Source organism: Ochotona curzoniae, unplaced genomic scaffold (assembly GCF_017591425.1).
Source record: "Ochotona curzoniae isolate NIBS_2020 unplaced genomic scaffold, NIBS_Ocur_1.0 contig_291, whole genome shotgun sequence".
Taxonomy (NCBI): domain Eukaryota; kingdom Metazoa; phylum Chordata; class Mammalia; order Lagomorpha; family Ochotonidae; genus Ochotona; species Ochotona curzoniae.
Window position 1 is genome coordinate 8,975,570 of NW_024465649.1, and position 14,894 is coordinate 8,990,463.

A 14,894-nucleotide genomic window follows, 5' to 3' on the forward strand; every position below is an offset into this window, starting at 1 on the left:
TCTGGGGATGAAAACTCCATAGGAGCCAACTGTGCGGTATGTGGTCAGGAAAGGTAGTGTGTCAGGGTTGGATGCACAAGTATTGTTTTGTTGAAGTTTTCCCAGCATCGTTGTCTTGGGATGCCCATTTCTGAGGAGGCTGTTAGGAGCTGTGCTGTGTCTGTTTCTGTAACTATGATTCCCCTTTTTTCTCTCCCTGGCTGTACGTAGGTGGCTACTCTGTGTGCCCAGCATTGGTCAGCTTCCTTCCTTGCTCACTCAGTTTTATCAGGCTGCCTGAATTGTCTCCACAGATTGGGTGGCTGACATTATAGAGACTTTGTTTCTCTTGGCTCTTTCTTTTAAAGACTGCTATATTTGAAAAGCAATTATGGTGAAAGAGAAGAGGGAAGGAAAAGGAGAAGGAGAGATCTATCTTCTATTTGCAGGTGGTTTACTCTGTATAGCCTAGACCCCATCTGGTTCTCTCAGATGGGTAGCATGGGGTCCAAGCACTTGGGCCCTTTTCCACTGTTTTCCCAGGCTATTAGCAGGGAGCTGAATTGGAAGCAGAGCCACTGGGACTTGAAACAGCACCCATAATGGGACACAGCCTCATAGATGGGGGCCTCACTCACTCCATCACAATGTCAGCTCAGTTTCTCATTCTGAAGATTGTAAGAATAGGTCAAGATGTCTGCAGGATTGATTTCTTTGGAGGACTCTCTCTTGGTTGGTGGACAACGTTCTCCAGGTCTTTACAGCAGCTTCTCTGTGCGTTTATGAGCAAATCCCTTTCTCAAGGACACCAATCGAACTGAATGAAGGACAAGATCTCAAGACCTCATTTAACCTCATAACCTCTCTTCAGCCCTTGTGTCTGTATGCAGACACATTCTCAGGCACAGGAAGTTAGGGCTTCGACATGAAGGCTTGAAAGAAACACAATATATACCGTAATACCCCCTGATTTCTGGTGCAGTTTGGCCCCCAGGGCACATCAGCAGAAGCCAGCAGGTAGAAGAAAGTGATCTAGGGTACCTAGTCTCCTGGCTGCTGCAGCCTGATGTCACTGGGACTTGGTGTCCTGGCTCTGCTCAGGCAGGCCTCCCTGCAGAACTGCCTCTCTGCTCCTTCCAGGGCCTGGGAGGCCCTGAGTACCCTGGCTCCTTCAGAACTGGAGCGATGATAGTATGTTCCCTTTGCCTTGCCTGCTCCTCTCTGATCAGGTCTTTATTACCATCTCCTCAAACCATCCAGCCTGATTATTCTGGCTATTTCCTGCTGAGACCTAACTACTAGGAGAAAACAGGAGGAGTAGGGAGAAATGACTTCACTCTAAGGCTTATGGGAAGCTTTGCAAGCAGTAGACCTAGCCTTGTGGTGCTGCTGTTGCCCTTGCTTGCTCTGATTTTGGGGGGCAGATTCTGCTGATTTCTTTGTCCTGCCAGAAGAGGCAGCATAGAGTACAGGTGGGAGCAGAGCTTGAATAATGGCAGTATGAGCCAAATACCAGTTCTTGTCCATCCCTTGCTAACCACCAGCAGCAAGGTCTCTCTGATTCTTGCCTTTTCGTAATTGAAATGGAATCAAAACCTCAGATATTTTGTCGAGAGCAATTGATGAAGTCACATTAAATGAGAGAGAAAATGTTCCATATGTTTGTCCTTTTCTTTCCCAGATAGAAAGTTCCTTGGTATAATTCATTTTGGAAATGCCTGAGACAAGGCAGCAAGAGAGCCAGGCCCAGGCCTCAGGGATCTAGATCGGCCACATCTGGGCTCCTGGATGAGTAGTACCATTTCTCCATTTCTAGTTCTGCTAATAGAGCTGAAGGGGGCATACTGTCCCCTTCTCATCATCGTTTTTGGACGATAACAATGGAAGGACGGACATTGGCCATGCCATTGGCCTCATGTGGAAACCTACCCTTCCTTCCACTCTGTTCTACCACACAGGCTTCTATCTGCCCTTTACACATCTGAGATTTGTGCCTCCTCTTCAGATCTTGTACCATTTTTTCAAACCTCCTGCACTTTCTTCTTTTCACCTTTCTTTGCATTGTGATTATACCAATCACTTAAAATCAATGACTTCCCATCTGTCTTTCCCAGATATGGAAGCTGTGTGAGGGCAAGGATTGCTTTTCTTTTAACAGTCAGTGTAGCACATCAAGGCAAATGTCTGGGGTCAATTCTTTCTGCTAGTTGTGTGGTCTGGGACATTGGACTGAATCTCTGTTTCTCACATGGGCAGCATTTATAAAATGGGAACTAAGATTAAGACCTGGAACATAGGGTTACTGTGATTGTTAAGTGTACTTACAAATGTAAAGCACTCGTGATGGGTCCAGGAGAGTTCATGTTAGTGAACTCTCTGTGCATTGAAATCTCAGCTGGCCCATAACATGTGTGTAGGGGATAGGAAGAGGTGAAGAATACTTTGTAGAATGGGCCAAATGAAGAACTGCCTACTTGGGCGTAGTCTCAGATTCAATGACCAGGGAGACTGGAGACTCCATGATGCGTTTACTATACTAGGAATGTCCCACTGATCATTCCAGAAGCAGCAGAGACTCATCAGGGAAAAACCTGGCTGGTCAATCCATGTGGAATGGTTAGATTCTAAGGAAAGGGGTGCAGTTAACATCAGTGATTGTGGCTTTAGAGCACCCTGTGCCTGATCCAAGGCAGCCTCGGGGAGAAGGTAGCAGAGATGTGTGGCTTTTTGTCTTCAACACCTTATTAGTTGTGGAATGTTTGGAGATGGCAAAGACTTCTCCTGCTCTTAACTGGGTTTCACACTGTGCTAGAAACCAGGAGACCTAGTTCCTAGGTATGTGTTTAGGTGCAAGAGTTCAGCCATTTCAATTTGTGATTTTCTTGCTCATTAAAGGGAGGCAGTGACAAAGTATCACTGTCTTAATGAATACTTTTACCTAGTGTCTAATGACCTCATTAATGGATGTGTAAATAAGCACAAACACACAGACCCACAGCTCACAGCTGTGATAGCTGGAACAAAGCATATGTGTTGCCTCTCATTGCCATTGGGTGGAAAGTCTATAGGACCATTATTTGTGATCTGTTTATGCTTATTTTACAAACATGCATCTACTAATCCTGATTATCTGCTTCTTTGAAGCAAATTGTAAATCGGTAGTGATGATGGGCCAGTAGAAGGCACTAGAAAATATAATCCTTCTGGAATCAGGGGCTCCAAGCACACAGAATTGTGTTTACTTTGAAGTCCTGGCTGTTGGAGGTCACTTTCTTTAAGGGCATTGCTCTTTAAAAATTTCTTTGATAATGTCACTATTTTTCAAAGCCATGACATTTTAAAACAAGAAGGACCTACGCGATACTCTACTCTAAAGCCCATCTTTTCTGATGAGAGAGTTCAGGGCTGAGATGGTGACTACGCCAGCCAGCCTGCACCTGTTCAAGGCAGAGCCCCATCACCTGGAAGTATATCAGTTTTAATAGTCTTACCCCACCTCCTCTTCTTATCAGCCAAATATACGTAGCACCATTGAATGCCCAGGTCTCCACTGGACACACAACTCTTGACCAGCAGGGACTTAAAAACTTCTGGCAATCTTTCCTTCCAAGAGTGTAACTGCTAAGACGTGAATGCATTTTTAGACATTTTTAGGTATGGCCATGGCTACATTTTGGCTCAACTTCTGTGGATACACTGAGGACACAGAAAACTTTTCAGTATTTTTTTTCCTAGTGAATGTAGAGCATTTAACAGTATCAATCTGAAATTCTTTGACAAGGGCTCATGTTGTGCAACACTGCTGGGCATCTGAGAATGATAGGAAAAGAATGGTCATGATTCCACCTCTCCAGGAAATTATAGTATCTCTGGAGAGATTAATGACTAATAGGGAAAAATGGTAAGGAGGACACTTGTGGCAAACTAAGAGCCTGTGCACTCAAATCTGCCCTGACCTCAGCCTTGGCTCTTCTGTGACTTGTTGGGAGTCAACTAACCTTCATGTGCCATGTCTGTAACATGGACACAATAGTGTTACTTACCTCTTACACTGAAGGGGGCTATTAAAGAAAATGGTATCTATTAGCTATTCAGAACATTTCCTGAATGTAGTTGCCATCTATTAATGCCAATTTGTTAAGCTTATTCTGCAACAGAGACTGAGCATACTCAGATAGCTTTTTTGTTCTGTTTTATTTATTTGTGAGGCGAAGTAATGGGGAGACCAAGGGCAAGATGATTTTTCATTGACGGATTCTCTTCAAGAAGGCTGTAACACCTAGGGCTGGACTCTGATGAACCCAGGAGCAGAAACTCAATCCAGGTCTCCTACACAGGAGGCAGGGGCACAGACACTTAGGGCATCCTCTGCTGCTTTCCCAGGGGGCAATACTCAAACTAGAGCCCCAACAGGCCTGCAATGGAGAGCAGCTTAACCCTGGGAACAGCAATGCTGACCCCAACAAACTTTTATTGCATGTCTGCTGTGTGCATGGCTCTGTGCAGAGGTGCAAGGATAAGGATTCTGTAAAACAGACCATCTCCAAAGGTGATGCACAGCCCAGAACAGAGGTCAGCAAGCTCCAGTCCTTAGGTGCTGTGCCTGCTTTGCTAGGTGAGAATCTGTTGACAGAGTTGAGCATTTGCAATAGAGATGATATTGATGGCCCCCAAATCCTCCCCTGCTTTATCTAAGCCCCTTTACAAAAAGTATGCCAATGATGCATCCAAAGGCTGCTGCCATAGCATGGTTCTTGGGTTTATAGCATTAGTGATGGAAATGCATAATCCCAGACCTTTGCCCACATGGACTGAAATATGCATTTTACTGCAATCAGAGAGGAGCTCTTTATTCATCTAGCGGAATTGTGTAGGGAGACTAGTATGCCGAGGACTGAAGATACGGGGAAGTATGCATCTCTACTCCTGAATAAAAGAGACTCCTGGTGAAACTGTTGACAGCCTTAACAACAGGGCGCTGGACTTTCCACCAATGTCTATACCTACAATGTCATGATACACTTAAATAGCAGAATAATGGACTAGCGACTTGCTGAAGGTCTATAGTATTGTAATGATATGAGGGGAAACATTGGGGAGGGTGGTGGAGAGGGCAGAAGGGGAAATCCCTGAGCCTATGGAACTGTATCATGACAAACAAAATAAAAGATTTGTGAACACCAATCTGGTGGAGACAAGGACAGTTAAGTAAGTCACTCACTGAGATACAGTGAGAGAGTGTCAGGCTAGAGGGATGTACAAGCGACCATTTCTTGAATATTTCCTTATGTCAGGTGCTGGCCTGAATGATTTATGTTCAGTAACTATTTAGCACTAGCAGTAGTTAATAGGATGGTGCTTTTAACCTTGCTGAAGAAACTGAGACCCCTTCCCTAGTAAGAGTCCAGCTGGAGTTTGAATTCTGGTCTACAAACTGCAAGCCGTTTGTTCATCTTTGTCATGTGGTTCTGCTCCAAAGCAAGGGAGAGAGAGAGAGGAAGGCTGTGCAGAGATGCCTTCCAGAATTGGCTGGGTGTCTGTATCAGTAGCTGTCCAATCAGGGAAAGAGAATCTACTCCAAGAATAAAATAGAGGAAATTCCACTTGGAGAATTGGTTACACGATGAGGAGGGAACTGTAAAGGCAGCAGAGACTTTACAGTGTGCAGACATCAGCGGCAGAGGAAGCTGCTACCAGGTGTAGGCTAGGGAGAAGACAGGAGAGCCCAGCAGCCAGAGTGACCCTGGTCTTCCCAGTGGGGATCTCCAGGGGAAGATTTTGCCTCAAGGACACTGAGCTGGAGTGCTGTTGCCTGGGGCAGAGACAAGGGAGTAATGAGACCTTACCCCCCAGCACTGCCTCCCAGCCCTGTGTCATAAGAGCTAGAAACCAGCTAATTAATGTGGAAACAGAGACACAAAGCCTGGGGGCATGGAGCTCCAACAACATGGAGGTGGCAAGCCCAGGGCAAGCAGCTGACCTCCAAGCAAAGGTCAGAGCAGGAGTCCCAGCACCTTATCCTCTCCTCGCTAGCCATTCACAGAGGGGCCCTCTGCCAGCAGCAGGTGCTCTCAGAACTCTTCCTGCTACCCTTCATAGTGGATCCACAGTAGATGTTCACCTATTTGTTTATGTGTTCACATCACTAATTCATTCATTCATTCATTTTTTTTTTTTTTGCTAAGCAGCATTCCTTTGAAAACTAGTAGTAAACATAAGCAAACAGAAGCCTCATGATACTTCAAGGAGAAAAATGAGATGCAGAAAGTTAAATGTGTCCAAGATCCCACGGGCAGACAGTCATACTGAAAATGAGCTTGTCGCCAGATCTCTGACTCCATCACATGCTATCTCTGTGCTGTCAGCCCACAACTTGTGCATGTGTCTGCCTCCAGAAGCACCTGTTGCCCCGCTTGATCAGATGCAATCTTCCAGTTGGCTTTTTCTAGACTCCAGCTAATTACTTAAGTGAACTTTTCCTGACCCTGCTTGACATTTCCACCGGGCACCTTGAGTTGGACATGCGTGTTACACGTCAGCACAGGCGCCTCCTCTCCTCCCTGCCTCCCCGACGCCGCTCGTCACATCCAAGATCAAACAGAACTAGTGTTTCAGCTTCAGATGAAGAAGGAAGTCTCGCTGCCTTAGATGCCAGGCCACAGCAGTGTAGCCTAAGTCCTGATTCGCTTTTTCTGCCGATGCAATTTGGAGCTGTTATGTCGAATCAAGGTAATTGTTTCTCCAAGCTGAACACTACTGGTATTTTCTTACGTGTAAATTTTTATTTGGCTAAATAAACAGTTCCCATCTGTCCCCAGTGGCTACTGGCCCTGAAACACTGGGTGCTTGTGGGATTCATGAAAACAGAGCCCAGGTAATCAGGAAGACCTAACAAGAGGCTATTATGTAGAGTGTGCCCTTCTTTAACTTTCCCTTTTATTGGAATGGTGTAATTTCAGTTTCATAAATACTAAGAGGTTTACCGCTGGGCACTGCGGCTATCCATCTCCTTCACCTTGGAAATTAAGGCTGCTGCCTTTGCCAGCAATGTTTCTCTTTGTGTCTAATATCGTTTTAGCTGCCTTTAGGAACTGAGCCAGGATGTAAAGAATTCAGAACATTTTATTTTTTTACAAGGTCAGATTGCTCATGATTGCTAATAGAGAACATTGAAAACCTTTTTATTGAGGGGCAATCCTTCTAATACATCTTTCTTTCCAGAAACAGTTTCAGTCAAAGATGTTAACTTAAAACCTCAATCTTTGTTCAAGATAATCATAAGAGCAGGGATAATAATAACAGTGGCAGAAAATGCTATCTTCTCTTGCATGCTGGACAGGCAGGAATGCTGTGCTGTGCAGGCACTTTCTCTGGCTTAACCCTTGCTAGCAAAGCTGAAGGTACTTATTACTGTGCTATTGTGTATAAGAGGGTGCTAAGACTCAGGGAAATGAAACGTGTTGCCCAAGAAATTACAGAGTAGGGAAGGGGCAAAGCTAGTTTTAGATTCTTAATTTATTTGTGATTCTTGAGGACTGTGGTTTTCCTTAGAAATGGTGGGGGAAATTTGAGGTAGATTTCCACAAGTGCATAAATTATTACCAACTAAAAGAATGTGGATATATGCAGGAGGTTGTGGGAACAGGTGACCTATGTCCCAGTTTTGCAGTACCATGGTTTCTAGAACACTGGAATGTCAAGGTACCACTGTCACTCTTTCCTTTGCCCAAAATACCGTGCCCACAACACTGCCCTTTCTCGCCTGCCCTGGGTTTGTTCTTGACCCTTAAATAGCCCCTCCCATGAGCTGTTGTAGCTTCTCAATTTTCCTCCGGATGCTGTCACCTTTACTCATTGTACCGCAGCCCTGATGTGCGTGACTGCCAGCTCTGCGAGGCCATGAGTCCCCTGGGACAGCATGGTGTTTTCCTTGACGTAGCCCAGTGTCTAATGCCATGCTTTACTGTAGAAACGATGCTTGAGAGACATACACTGAATGAAAGAATGAATGAGAGACTGAATAAACTACAGGTGAGCCAACTTCCTTGTCACAGTTCATGTTTTCCACCGTACCTGGTAGTGCATAGTTCTAAATCACACTTACTTTCCTAAAATGGCACTCCAGCTTTAGAATTTTCCACACTATGAGGGATGAAAATGGTGCCCACAATTTCTCCTGATGGCTGCTTCCCCAAGGATTCTGTTAAAGAAGAGATTGCATTCACAAGATGGAGATGGGGCTCTTTTGAGCAGATGAGAGAATGTTCACTGTGCCCAGCACCCAGCAGGTGCTAAGCGAAGGAAGATCTTTCTTTATCATTTGAATTCCTCTCTGCAAAATGTCCCTCTCCCCATTTTTCATTTTTTCAACACCTTTGAAAAGATTCTCCATAAAAATCTTAAGGCAAAGCTCTTTTTCAAACAATACCCTAATCTTTTGACATGAGAGTGAGTGAGAAGAGCTCTCAACTAAGAGCCTCTGCTTGGGGAGGGATTGCAGTCCTCAATTTTGACCTTGGTGCTGTGTGTTCCTCACTCTAAACTCTGGCTTAAACGTGGGCAGACTCAGCTTTCTCTCTTAATCTTCTTAGCATATTAATGCCAGGCTGACATTTACACAGAAAACTTCACTACACGTGCCACTGCGAGAGCCACAGAGGAAACGGTTGATAGAAACAAAGAGCGAGAACAGTCGTCTGCTGCCTTCCACAGCAAGGCCAGGGCTGTCCTGAATTCATGCTGATGCTCTGTCCCTTCATTGGAACACAGCAGGGTTCTGCAGACCCTTGACCGAGGGAGTGGGTGAACGCACACAGAACAAGCAATCTGAACACTCAGAAGCTTCAGCAGGTCCTCCTGCCCAGAGACGTCATCCCGTCCACGAATGTTTCTTTCTCTGCTCCTCATTCTCTCCTTTTCCATCTAACCTCCCAAGTCCTAGTCAGTGCTCTCTGACTTCCCGAGACAGCCTCTTCTACTCTGGGCTCAAATCCTGAAGCCAGAGGGACTGACCTGCAAACTCCTCCCACCCAGAGCCAGGTGCCTGCCTGAGGGGGTTTGAAAGAGACCTTGCTTAATTCACAGAAGGCTTGGGTGTGATGGGCATCCCTGGCACTTCAGCTGCCTGTCAGGCTCCTCCTGTCCTGGGTTCTTCCCATTTGAACCTCTTTTAAAAAGTCTGTATCTTGCAGAGACTTAATAGGCAACTAATGAGAATTAATATGCAGGCAATAACGGAATAGTAATCCTTCGTTTTCAGTTTCTGATTGATTCGTGGTAAGTTTTCCTTCTTAAAGTGCTACTCCTTTAAAAGTTAATTGCCTTTAGGAAAGCACAGCAAGAGAGTAATAAAGCTGAGAGAGTAGTTATTGAGTCTCCATTACAGAGCTCAGATACAATAATAGCCGGTATCTACTGATACCTTTTTTTTTTAAAGAAGATTTATTTATTTATTTGAAAGGCAGAGTAAGAGAGAAAGAGACCGAAGGACTCCTTTTGCAGTAGTGAGAGTGCTCCCAGGCTGCAACCAGCAGCCCAGATCTCCCACAGGGGTGCCGGGGCCCCGATATTTGAGCCATCCTCTGCTGCCTTCTCAGCTGCCTCAGCAGGGAGCTGTGTTGGATGTAGACCATTCAGGACTTGAACCAGCACACATCTGGGATTCTAGCACCACAGGCAGTGGCTTAATGTGCAGTGCCACGGTGCCAGCCCCTGTACTGATAACCTCTAAGTGCCTTGCCTATGATGGACTGTTTAGCTGTAACCCCAGAGAGACTACACAAGTCTTATTGTGTTTCTATGCTAATCATTCCATTATGTATTAAAGAAAATGGAAATCAGAAAAGTTAACAAATTTTGCCTAGGATCCATGGTCAGGAGCTATCAGGCTCCATAGCATAGCGGCCATTCCACTGGGATTTCCAGGTGTCTGATGGCTATGTCTGGTGGGCAGTGCACTGGGAGGGCTCCTGCCAAGTGTTAGAGAAGCACAGAAGATGAAGGGCCTCAAGAGTAAACAGGTCCAAGAGGAGATGTTCTTGTTAGGCTTTGAAGAGCAAAGAGTGCTTTGGAAAGGAACTTCAAGCAGAAGGCACAGCTAGGCCAAAGCTCAGAGGTGCCGGAGTCCACAGAATGGTGAGCAGTCCTGAGGTGCAGGGCTCAAGGGCTGAGGAGCAGCAGCCAGAGGGGGGACTGGAGAGTTAGGGGAGAGCCTTCGCCATTCACAACCTTACTGTGGTTAATAAGATGCTGTGCAAGACTTCGTATGTGCTGAGTGGTGTCCTTCCCTCTAGAGCCTGATGCTGGCAGTGGGACCACACACACACACCTCGTGTTACAGGTGGACTGGAGCCAGGCTGTGAGCCTGGAACTGCCGTAAGCCAGTATAGCTCCGTCTATGGGGAGGTGGCTTCAGACTGAGAACAGTGTTGTGTGTTGGCACAAACTTGCACTGTGGGTACTGAGCTGGAAATGTGAGAGCCTTCGGTGTCCTGCCAGTGAATTCCTTCCCAGGCGCTTTGTGATGACTGTGTCCCATGCAGGACAGACTTTGGAAATAACACCTGATCGTGCCTCCTTAAAAACATTTAAATATTAATTGGAAATTTGCAACAGCAACTCCGAAAGGAAAAGCAGGGGAGGGAATGCAGTCTCTAGGAGGGAATGAACCCATTTCCCAGAAAGATTGTAACCCATTGCACTGCTCACTGTTTCCTTACTATATTGAAAAAAGGACGTTTTCTGTATAATCTCAGGTTAAGGGAAATGAAGATATCAAAATTACCTGGAGTCATTGAATCTCTTGCTTGATTTTATCAGAGAAAGCCTCTACTAAAAGGATTCTAGAACAGGACTCCACAAGGGCATTGGACAGACACCTGATCCTCCCATCTGTCCCATCTGTCCTGGACCCCACCATCCCTGGCTGAGCAGCGACTTCATTAGCCAACATAACCTACAAAAAAAACCCCAAAAAAACAAAGATTCAGTTTTTCTTCCTGATCAAATGCCATGCTTTAATTTCACTCTGATCCTCATTAAATGCCTAATATAAAATCCCAAACGTACTCTCTATTTTCAAAGGCAATGTTACAGTCATAACAAAATGTACCTGGGCTGTTAATCCACGTGTGTGATGCTGGCCTTTTTTTTTAAGATTTATTTATTTTTATTAAAAAGACAGATATACAGAGAGTCACTGATTCACTTCTCAAGTGAGCACAACAGCTGGAGCTGAGCTGATCCAAAGCTAGGAGCCAGGAGCTTCTTCTGGATCTCTCATACAGGTTCAGGGTTCCAAGGCTTTGGGCCATTTTTGACTGCTTTCCCAGGCCATTAGCAGGGAGCTGGAGGGGAAGCAGGCTTCCAGGACAGGAACCGGTGCCTATATGGGGTCCTAGTACGTGCAAGGTGAGGACTTTAGCCACTAGGCTACGACACTGGGCCCCTGATGCTGGCCTTTTGATGCATATGATTTTTCAAACCTATGTCTCTGAAAGTAACCACTAGCATTGGTTTCTTGTTTACTGTGTCAGCCATATATTTGTAGTGTATTTAATCTTCATAATTATGATTTGTACATATATATAAATACATGCATATACATATATAGATAAAAATGATATAGTATCAGTTTTTTTTTCCCCTCTGATATAAGTCCTTATGAAAACAGAAACTGATACTTCACAGGGCAAAAGGATCTGGCTTAGCCATTCACTGGTCGGTATTTGGTGAGCCTGGGTCTTGATCCCAGGACTCGGGTGTCCCAAGCCTGGGATTTTCCACTGTGCCATGTGCCCTCAGAGGATGATTCCTATTTGCAACATCTGCTTATAGATTGGGAGTGCACAGCTCTGTTTGCAGCCTCATGTCCAGTATTTCTATATATTTCTCATCACTGGAAGACCTTGATAGGATGGCTTCTGAACAGTCCTTGGATTGTCTCTTCTTCCCTTTATAGCAAAAGGCAGATCGAATCCACAGAAGCAGTGCCTGGTAACAGGTGGAGCAGAAGAGAAAGAAACCCTAGGTATTGCTTTAGCTCTTGAATCAGATGCTAAAACAGAGACGGCAACAACAACGGGTAGCTGTCCTTTACTGAAGTGAGCTTTGTGACAAAATCTTGCTCTAATCTCAGAAAGATCCTGCAGGGGATGAACAGCTCTGCCTTATGTTGCAGATGAGGAAATTGGGGCTTTCCTACACCCAAATTTTTCATGTGAAAATTGGAGACCTAACCCATGGCCCATGGCTATCTCTGACCCCCGCTTGCGCTGCGTTTCCGTTGTCTGGCAGGGTGAACTTTTTTGTTGTTCTTAGAGCACAGCAATCAGGTAGCTTCCGTGGTTCATCAGAGGAATAATGTTTCTACCTGTCATTCGTTCTGTGTCTCGCTGTGTGCTTAGTACTTGGCTTCCTCTGCAGTACATAAAGACCATCAGCATGGCCCAGGTCTCTTCGTTGCTGATACCCAGAGCAGTGGTTGGTACAGAGCACACAGTGAACTTTTGTAGACCTGTACTTATTGAATGAGCAATTCATCATGTGCACAGTGAAATGCTGCCGTGGGTTAGTTTCCTTACACGCAGCTTTCACACAGCTGAATTCACAATTGGAAAACACATCCCTTCCTGAGCTGGCAGCACTCATCCGCCTGCCTTTGGCGCTCATGACTCAGTACTTCTTACATTCCTCCACTGTGCTGTCAGGAGGCACAGGTGAGGATCCAGGGCAGGTTTTCATTTTGCCAGAGCAGCATGGACGAGAAGAGAGCCCCAAGGCCAAATGCAGTGGCACGGAGATCTCACACATGTCTCAAGGGGCGACTTTGACTCCCTTGCTGGGGCCTTACACTGAGTAAATTCAATTTGTTGTTTCAGCGTGATGTTGCCTTCCCCCCCCCCCCCCCTTGATCAGGAAAAAGGAAAGGACAAAATAGAAATAAAGGATGAGCAGACACAGCTTCAGTTCCTCAGCCCAAATATACCCCTCCCGCTGCAGGGAGTAGGCGATGTTGGTGCCTCAGCTCAGGCTGATGAGAAGGCATCTGGGGGCTTGCGCTGTTAGTGATGTCTGAGAACACCACTTATCAAAAATCACAACTCACAGCTTTGGTGAAGTGGGTTCATTTTCTCCTCTAAACCACTTGACTGGATTTCACCAGAGAAGAGTAAATTCTGAGCCCTTCAAGGCCGATCTCCCCCAAGGCTGCAGAGAGCATGGCCTGTCAGCGTCTCCACCACTCCTCTCAGCTGCCACACGATGACAGGTGCGCAGAGTGGACAGACTGCTGGACTTCCCTTCTTCCCTGTCCGTGTGTTCCGCCATCATCATCCCTCCAGGGTCAGCTAGGGGAACCACCCCCCCAAGAAAGAGACCCCTGAAGCTAACCCTTACCCCATCTCCTGCTCCATCCTCACTTCTGGAATTTCACAGCCTTTCTGAAGGTCTTTGGGCTCTCATTTGTAACATGTGTCCTCCTCCTCTTGGAAGCACTATTTTTTTAGTCTTGTTTTGGACTGTGCAAGACCATATAGTTAATAGTTAATGTGTATTGAATTAGACCTTTACAGGGTGATTAAAGACTAGGTATAAAGTATCCCATTTTTCAGACTTGATTACTGAGGAATGTTTTCAAAACAAACTAGAACACTGAGTCAAAGAACTTCACCAAGAAACAATTCTGTTTTCTCAAGCGTGTCTGGGCTTGGTCTAGGCACTCCACGTCCAACTGCAACAGCACGAGAGGGCACTCTGCAGTAGGAGCTGCATGGGAACCAGGGAGGTGACCTCTGCCCACAGCACTATCTTCTGTTGCTGTGTTACTGTAGGCAAAGCAGCCTCCTTCTCTGGACTTCTCTTTCCATCTTTGAAAAACATGAGCATGTGAGTTGGCTACTGCCAAGATCGCTCCCAATTTAAATTGCATAATTTTACCTTCCTTCTTGTATATTATATGTGTGTTGGGGCGGGGGGAGGCTCAAAATTGCATTACCATTTAATGTCTTGCAATAATGAAAAGGACACTGTTTTTCTGCATCCCCAAACATTGAACTAGAAAATGATAGTTTGTTGAACAGTTACCAGCCCCCACCAGTCATGTTTCCTAGAAGAGAAGTCATTCAAAGAGGAAGAACGGGAGAGAGAATATCGTTGCTTTTTACATCTCAAAAATGTGGTTCATACTTTCTACTGCATTTTTCTGTGTGTTTTCTCAGGTACTTAATTAAACTCAGTGAATTCTGTCCCAGCAAGTAATGTTTGCTGGCTTCAAGCTAAGCCTTGAGATGCCTGTGTGAGGCCACCTTGGCCTTTCGGGTCGCTTTGCCAGGTAGCTGGGAGTGTCCTCAGCAGTGGTTGTTCTAGCAGCCTGTGTCCTGGAGGATGTGCTTCCAATGGAACCGAGAGAAACATAGAGCACTGGCAACATCGTTGTTGTTCTGAGTCATTGATGTGTTGGTGCTGTTTGTCACAGGCATCATATCTACTTTTCAAATGCTGAAACGAAGACTCAGACTTTTTCAGGGTCATAAAATCTTTGTACCTGTCTGGACCTGAGACCTGAACCCAGGGCTTCTAAGTCCACGTGCAGACACTTGCCTCTGTATCACCTCTGCCTTCAGTAATGCATTAGGTTTGGGGCTTGATTTCCTAGGAACCCCATCCTGCAGGCCTGGTTTTGTTTCTCCAAATGATGTTATTCACTGAATGAGCTTTTCAAAAATATTCATTTTATAAGCAGAGACAGACAGAAAGTCAGAGTTCTCATGCGTTGATTCTTTCTCCAAACGCCTGCCAGGGCTGGGGTTGGGCCGGGGTAAAGCCAGGAGCCAAGAACTCTATCCAGGTCTCCTGCAGGGCTGGCAGGTGTCCTTTTGAGTCTCCCTGCTGCTTCCCACAATGAGCTTTAAACATGA